Raw genomic sequence first — 9108 nt, forward strand, 5'->3', positions numbered from 1 at the left:
CCATCACTGAAGGAAATCATGGCAGGAACCTGGAGGCAAGAACCTGGAATCAGGAAATGATGCTGAGGCTACAGAGAAGTGCTGCTGACTTGCTCCTCAGAACTTGCTCAGCCTGCTTTCTTATACCATCCAAGACCAGCAGCCCAGGAGTGGCACCACACACCCCAGTGAGATGGGTCCACACACATCAATCATTAATCAAGAAAATGTACTATAGACTTGCTTATAGACAAGCCCATCTTATTTTCCAGGCATTTTCTCAACTGAGAAAATCCTTCCCACATGATTCTGTCCTTCATTACATTGACATAAAACTAACCAGGACAGTCTCTCACTGAAACAGGAGCTCACCTACTGGATAGTTGGTCATGGAGCCCTAGGATCCTTCTAGCCCCACCCCGATCCAGTGTTAAGGTTACCACCTCACCCAGACTTCTAATGTGAATGTTGTGTATCTGAACTCAGGTCTTCATCAGCTCCCAAGTCTCTACACAGACCTCATACCTAGGAAGTCCCTAGTTGAGGAGGAGCATATAGAAAAATGTGTTCCCAGAAAAAGGCTACCTGCATGGTGGACTACTGGAAAACTGCTCCCAATTGGCTATGGGTAGGGATATCTGTCTGCGACTCTGTTGTAATTACCCTCTCGCAGTTTATCTCTTGGCTGTGGGCAGTGGAACTGGGCTAAATAAATGAATGGGTATTGGGACCTGAGCCACAGCACAGAACATCAGAGCTGCTGGCATGGCCTGGCTTTGTAGGTCTTTGGATGACATGTGCTTTAGGGAGCAGGTGACATGTATAGACAGTGGCCTCAGGCCTCTGCTTCTTCCATGGCTATGTCTTCAGTTTCTCTGTTGCTGTATAAAACCCCTGATAGACACAACTTAGAGGGGAAGGATTTGTATTGGCTCACAATTGCAGGGTACAGCCCATCATGGAGGAAGTCAAGCCAACAAGAACTTAAAGTCCGTGCAATGCTGCTGCCCAAGTTCAGAGTGGCTCTTCCCACCTTAATAGACGATTAAGACAGTCCCTCACAGGCGTGCCCACAGGCCAGCCTCATCTAGACAGTTCTTCAGTAAGCCTTTCTTCCCAAGTGATTCTAGATTGTGTCATGTTGACAATTAAAGGTAACCAGCTCACGGCTTTCCGTCCTGACCCCAGAGCTCCTGGTGTTGAGTAACTAGGAGAGAATGAGTGATGATGACTTAGAGCCTTGTAAAAACTGCTGGTGGCTTTTGTTTTTTCAAACAGTGTGTCATATAGCCCAGGCTTGCCTCAAGCTCACTACACTGTGTGACACTCAGGTTGCACACTGCCGCTCCATAGCTAGGTACTATTGGAACTACAGAGAGCCCAGGCAAGAGTCTTGCAGGACCCTTAACATTTAACCCACTGAGATCCCCAGCAAGGTCTGTCTAGAGAATGAGGACGCCTGCAACAAGTGCACTGCAAGGGAACCCTCCATGAAAGCCATGGCCGCTGAGTGAAAAACTGAAAATGGAGTCTACACAATCTTCCCCTTCCTGGAGTATGGATCTGTGGGGGTTATCTTTTCTGGCTTTCCTGGGGTTGCTTCTCTCTATTAATTCTGTTTTAAAAGTAAATAAAACAGTCCAGGCAGTGGTGGCACACGCCTTTAATCCCAGCTCTCAGGAGGCAGAGACAGGCAGATCTCTAAGTTCGAGTCCCAGCCTGGTCTACAGAGTGAGTTTCAGGAAAGCCAGGGCTACATTAGATAAACTCTGATTCAAAAAAACCTAAAATACAATTTAAAAAAAAGTTTAATAAACTTTAGTTCTTCATAGATATTTTTTAGGTTTGAGGAAAAACTAAGTTGAGTCCATCAAGATGGTTCGGTGGGGGGGGGGGTGCTGCAGAGATGGCTCAGCAAGAGCACTAGTTGCTCTTCCAGAGGACCCAGGTTCAATTCCCAGCATCCACATGGCAGCTCACATGGAGTTCCAAAGGATCTGACACCTTCACACCAGTACACATAAAATAAATTTAAATAAATTATTAAAAAAAAAAAAAGATGGTTCCATGGGTAAAGGCTTGCTGTACAAGCCTGAAAACCTCACTTCTGCCTCCAGAACCCACAAAAAGATAGGGGAGACAAGACTGCACAGAGCTGTCCTCTGACCTCTACAATCATCCTGTGAAATGAAACCCCCACTAGTAATAAATTTTAAAAACTGTTTATTTTATGTGTATGGGAGAGTTTCTTGCCTGCATGTCTGTATACCTACCCCATGCATGCTTTGTGCTGTGGAGGTCAGAAGAGGGTGTTGGATCCTTTGAAACTGGAGTTAGGAATGGATATGAGCCATTATATTGGTGCTAGGTCCCTCTGAAAGAGCAACAAGTGATTCGAACTCCCGAGCCATCTCTCCAACCCCTGTTTTTTTAAGTTAAAATAAAAACTGAGGAGAAGATTCAGAGGTTACACCCTCCCCAACACCCCCACATCCCTTATCCCATTAGCAACATCTCCTAGGACATAGTATTGTACTGTAGTTCATCAATCAACACTGACACACCATTATCAATTGGGCCCACGGTTTACATGGGAGTCACATGTTCTCTGACTACTTTAGGAAACACATTTTCTATGGGCTTGACAAATGCACGGCACATCCTATTATCTGACCAGCACATGACATACTTTGGATACTTTACTATAAGGTAGAGACAGCTGTCACAATCTCACACGGCGCAGGCCTATTGCTCTAACATATCCCATATACTTCCACCTCATCCCTCCTCTTCCTCCACCCAGCATCCAACAACCACTGTTTTGGCTTTTCCTATCACTTGGTCTGCAGCCCTTTTCAGACTGGCAGCTGCCTTCAGTGGTTTGCATATGGGATTCCTGCCTGTCTTTTCAGGGCTGAGTAGCTATATCTTTTCATCCCTGAATAGTATTCCAAGACTTGTATGTACCACAGTGTAGCTATTTGCATCTTAAAGGACGTTCATCTTGGCTGTTTCCCGGTTTGAGAAATTACAAATAAATGAAAATGCAAAGGTGAAGAAAGTTGCTGTGCACGTCCATGTGCAGGTTACCAGGACAAGGTAAGCTTTCAACTTATTTGGTTGTTTGGTGAGTATCATGGTGGCTTGGTTTCATTTCTGTGGTGGTGGGAGTGAAACCTGGGCCTCTCCTCTAGTGAGAGATCTACCCCACCCACACCTGTTGCACTGACCATGCCCATTGGGGGCATAGGCACAGTGCGGATGCGACCTGTGGGAGGCTAGGTCTGGGGTCCAGGACCCTAGCTCTCTCTCTTGCTCCTAATCAGGTCATGGAGGGCAGCTGGTGTGGATCCTTGGAGCAGGGACTTGCGGGGGTCATCTGCATTGCATGTAAGTGATTTCTCCCCAAATAAAATTGTATTACTCTATATTTGAGCCAGTCCTGTGAATCTTGTGCCATGTGCCAGTTATCTGCTTCACTCTCCACCGAGCTGTATCCCAGCCCAATCTCGATGTTCTTTGTGGGATAACTCTCACCATTTCCCAGTCTCACTGAAGAGTTCTTGGGAGGCAAAGGTTGTGTCTTGCCCTTCTATATCTCCAAGATATATATTAGTAGGTCCTTAATAAACATCTGCTGACACGGATGATGCAAATATATCCCACGTTTCCCAAGGTACTTCAGATTCCCTGTCATTCTGTTCTTTACAACAAAGTGATTTAATACAAACACAGGCAAGCGAAGATCGAAAACGCTGGGTAAAGCCTTCTGTGCTAAAACATGTCTCCGACTGGCTGATCCGACAGTCCTTTGCCAGATAGAAGTCTGGATATTCAGCTGCTGGAGGAAGAAGGAAGTAGGAAGACTGGGTACCACCAAGGCCTCTGTGGCCTTAGTTGCTTCCCACATGGGGCCCTGATACTCCCCTGTAAAATTAAGCACAGGGGTTGGACCACCACACTTCCAAGTTCATTCAAGGAGAGGCGGGATTTTCTAGGATCTTAGGACAAGGAGCTTCCTCTACTACTCTCTTGGATAGACAGAGGAAGAGGAGGCAGTTGGGTGAGTGGAAGGTTAGGATCTGTGAGGTGAGGGCTTACCCACTGAATGGGTCCCCTTCCCAGGCCTGAATAGGAAGAAAGAATCTAGGAGCTGCCCCCTTACCTTATGGGGATGTTGTTTGGTACCTTTCATGTTCTTAGCCTATCCATTTCAACACATGAATCCTAATAACACCCTCTGGGCTCTGTGCATGGATGTGGAGGCCAGAGGTCAGCCTAGAATATGTAGAGTATCATTACTTAGGGACAATTCACTTTGTTTTCTGAGACAGGGTCTCTCACTAGGACTTGGGCTTACTGATTATGGTAGTCTACCTGGCCAGTGGACTATACAGAACTTCATTTCTCTGCTTCCCCAGAGTTAGGATTACAAGTGTCCACCCAGCCTGGCTCTTAACGTGAGTGCAGGGATCAAATTCATGTCCTCAGGCTTGCATGGCATGCACTTTAGTGACCAAGTAAATGCCTCAGGCCCTGCATTGAAGTTCTGGCCTCTGTCCACATGTATTTACCGGTGTACCCCTCTTGCACCAGGTACAGCTTTAGAGAGACAGCAGTGAACAAGCAGGGGCACTGGCCTCATGGGGCTGACCCTCCAGGGCAGGGGACAGGCAGCCAGCTTGAGCAAGTTCCATGGTTTGCTAGGAAATGAAGACACAAGTATTATGTTGACTGGGAGTAAGGAGGGTGTCAGCAGAGCTGAGACAGAGTGTGGCCCACTTCAGTGTTAAACGAGGGACCAGCGCAGGTCATTAGCTCAGAGTTGAGGTCTCCATGGGAATGTGATGGAAGTGGGGGAGTCTGTTAGCTCAGTGGGTTTTGGGAAAAGAACTTTACAAATTGCCATCAGCCAATGAAGGCCTATAGGAGGGCTGTGTCCATCACAGAAGAATGAGCCAGTGATGGGGGCTGAGGACAGCAGAACAGGTCCAGAGAGCCTGCTGGACCACATAAGGACTTTAACTTTTCTTAGATATAACCGGGAAGCCAGTGCAGGGACTGGAGCAGCCAAGAGGCATGATGTCTACAACTTCCATGAGCAGCAGACTAAGACTTGTGGCAGGAAAGAAAAAACGGTCCTGCTGGTGTCACAAAATCATCCATTGGACCTGACCCTGGAGCTCCTTGACAGTCACTTTAACCTTGGCCCAGGGCAGCCCTTAGTGACCAGAGGACCAGAGGACATCGGGGGTTCCCAACCTACTTCTCTTCCAGGTAGGCTAGGGATACCAGCTACCCAGGAGGGGAAAGCACCCTTCCACCCACTTCTGGGCTGCCTGCACAAGATGCCATCCCCGTTGTATTTACCACTCCTGTCAGTTATATGGTGGAGGAGGTGGCTTCCCACTCCACACTCCAGAAGCTGTAACCCCAAACACTGGACCCAGCATTCTAGTTAAAGAGGAAGCAGGCAGACCAGAAGCAAGACTCCTGCCCAAACCTATAGTCCAGGAGCCAGCTGTGTGGGTGGGAGTGGGGTCGTCCCATAGCATGGGGCGCCTCCTAGCATTCTGGAAATGGGGTGTGTTGGCCATGGAGTCAAGTGTCAGGAGCTGACCATTTCTAAGTCCAGTAAAGACTGGAAACAGCCCTGGGTCTAGAGAACTGAGGCCTGTGCTGCAGTTGGTAGAGGCAGCTGGGAGGCCTCTCTTGTCTCCACAGTGTTACCTGTGGAGAAATCCAAAAGGACTTAGAAGGGAAAGTACTCTATTTCTAGTGCTGCTGGGAGCCCAGGTTTGTGACATTTTGGTGACCATCTACCTCAGTGGGAGCTTGAGGTAGACAGTCATAGTGTTCCCACAGTCAGGAAGCAGAGAGAGTCGCTCAGCCTGCTTTCTCCGTTTTACTCAGTCCAGGTCTGCAGCCACGGAACAGTGATGTCCACATTTGGGATGAGTCTTCCTACCTCAGGATAACCCAGTCTAGAACTTTCCTCACAGACAAGTGCAGAGGTTTGTGGTCTGAACTCCATCTACAATCGCCTAGCTGATTCTGGATCCCGTTAAATTGGCAATCAATATAAACCTTCACCCATGGTTACTTCCAGGAAGAGGGACCTATAGGTGTCCAACTGCAGAAGGGCAGGACACCTTGGGTGAAGTCATCAAATACACATCAAATGTACCTGGGTGAATATTCTGGCTAAGGAGGTACCACAAAGACCTCACAGAAGAAAAGGGTCTTGGAATGGAGGGGGTGGGTGTGTCTCCCACCTAGAGGAGGCAAGGAGTCCAGATGGGAGGCCAGTGATGTGAAAGGACAAGGCTGATGGCTACAGAGAGCTATGGAAGGAAAGGTTTGAGCCAAGTGATTTGCTCAGAGGTCACCCTGGCTGGGAGAGGGGTACCCAGTGGGATTGCTGGGCTGGAGGCAGGTTGAGGCTTGAGTCTGCTGAACTCTGCAGATTCCAGCTTCCCTTCACATCCAGATCTACTTGGAGAAAGACAGCTAGGAGTGGGAAGCTAGTGAGGGTGGGAGCTTGGGCCAGGCTGAGCCAGCTGGCTGCCAGCACCCCTCCCCCCAAGCTCATAGCCCCTGGGAGCCCCCAGACTTGTTTGTTTTCCCTATAAAGGGGGGAGTCCTGGCCTTTGTGGGATTTCTGCTTGGGATGGGGAGGAGATGTCTCCATGGGCTGTGCCTGGATTTCCAGCTATTGACACAGACTCTGACAATGAAAGCAAAGGCCAAGAGAGGCAGAGACAAGGTGGCTGATTAAAATGTTCTTCCGAGGGGTTGCTCAGCCCTGCCTGGGAAGGTTGGCTGGAAAACCCGGTCTGGAGCTTTTTCCTCCAGAGCTGGGGTCCAGTGAGATACAGGTGGTGACTTCCAAATTCTTGGGGGGGGGGTTGCACCCCACCCTAACCCCTGCTTTTGTTTTGTTCCTCCATGGTAACCAAAGTCACGTGATGCATAGAACAGAAAACAGTTTTCTGTTTCTAAAATAAGGGTGCCACTGACTGGGGGTTTTAGAGCAGATCCCCCAGAGAAGGTATAAGGTAGAGGAGAGCTACCAGACAAACAAGGACAAGCAGTCCTGTCAGATTGAGTGTCAGGTGAATGGCTTTGTTTGTTTCTTTGTTTAGTGTGAACTTGTCCAGTCATTGTTTAAAGGAATTAAACTAGAGGCCCTGCATTTGATTTGCAAAAAGGCAAAGTATAGAAGGTTCTGTGAGCCTCTTTGGAAAGCAGGATGGGGAGTGGGGTAGGGGATGGAGGGGAACTTGGTGAAGTCTCTCAGAGCTGCCCCACCCCCACCACGGAGAGCTCTGTAGGCTTTCAAAGTTGTTCTAACCAAGAAGAGGTCACTAGGCCTATCTATGTGCATCCTGCCCTGGAGCCTCTGGCTTTCCTGAGCAGGGCACATGATCTTGGATGAATGGGTCCCTGGGGTCTATGGTCTGGTGGTGCTGGGAAGCAACACCTCTGCAACCTTGGCCCTGATGCCCTACAGTCCGGTGCTGTGGCGGTGGTTGGGCAAACACAGAAACACAGTGGAGCCCAATCCTGACACCCACACACCTGTTATTGATACAGTAGTTTGTGAACACTGGCCAAATTGCTTAGCTAACAGTCAACCAGAGTTGAGGCATATGTTTCTGAGGGCTCTCAGGTCCTTTGGGGGAGCCCTTCCTAAATGTGTATGTTGGCATTTCATCTATGGGCTCCACACTCCCAGTCCTCATGTGTTGATGACCCCTTGGTCAATTCTCTCCAGCCTACACCACTGTGCTTCCGCCAACACTGTCATGAGGTCTCTGAGCTCAAGCCCACACACCTGTTGGGTAGAGCTTTTCCTGTCAAGGTCTATCCTGGATCCGTTGAGTTGGGATTCCCATGTCTCCAACTAACCAACTAACTAGGCTGCAGTGGACCTTCTGTTAACAGAAGCCCTGCATGTCAACTGTGGGCAGTCTGATTCTGCCTCCTAGGCCTGAGCATAGCCTCTATAAGGAAGGAGGCTGTAGCTGTCAAAGACAGGATGCCACCCTGCCACCCTTCACTACCTCAAAAAGCTCTTTTTTTTTTTTTTTTTTTTTTTTTTTTTTGAGCCAAGGTCTCATTGTGTAGGTCTCATTATTTGTAGGCTTGTCTTGAACTCACAGAGATCCATTTCCTCCACCTCCTGAGTGTTGGGATTAAAGACATATACTACCATGCCCCACTCCATGTTGCCTTTTGTGAGAACTCTCAGGGCCTGTGCTTAGCACTCACTTGAGTGTTTGGATCTCTGAATATCCAGCTTCCTGCCTTCCTGGTCTCTCACCAGTGGCAGACATTTAAACTCCAAGTGCAGAGACTCCAGTTCCAAGGGGAAAGCAGATGTGCTTGGATTTAGATGGATGCATGGGAGTCTGAGCTCACTGAGAACAAGCTGATGAAACTTCACTTACTCAGAATCACTGACAGTCACAGAGCACTTCCCCTCACCTGTGACACTCTTCTCTGTTCTCATAGCAGCCCTATAGGAAGGTGCTATGAGGTCACTATCCCCATGTTACAGACAAGGAACCCACAGTGTGTCTTGCACAAAACCCCATAGCAAAAAAAGTAAAGCGCTCTGGCAGAGGACCCAGGTTAGGTTACTAGCACTCATGTTGGGTGGCTTACAACTGCCCATAGCTCTAGTTCCAAGAGATATGACATCCTCCTCTGGCCTCCAAGAGCACCTACACTCACTTGTACATGCCCTCCCCACATACACACATAATCAAAATAAAACTAAAATAATAATGATACAGGAAGGTAAGGAGAGTAGGAGAGCTGTCTATGAACAGCTTGAGGGTCGGTCACATGTCACCAGTATCAGTACTCTTTCTTAGTGTGTGCACAGAGATCAACCTTGGGTGTCATTCCTCAGGAACTAGTCACCTTGTCTTTTTGAGACAGGGTCTCTCACTGGCCTGGATCTCACTGAGTAGCTAAGCTGGCTGGCCTGTGAACCTCAGATATTCACCAGCTTCCAATGTCTCCATCACTGGGAGTTCAAATACATGTGTGACACCTAGCTCTTTACTTGTACTTCATGGACTGAGTGAGCCATTCCCCAGTCCAGAATCACTATTGTTA

Source organism: Phodopus roborovskii, unplaced genomic scaffold, assembly GCF_943737965.1.
Source record: "Phodopus roborovskii unplaced genomic scaffold, PHOROB, whole genome shotgun sequence".
Taxonomy (NCBI): Eukaryota; Metazoa; Chordata; class Mammalia; order Rodentia; family Cricetidae; genus Phodopus; species Phodopus roborovskii.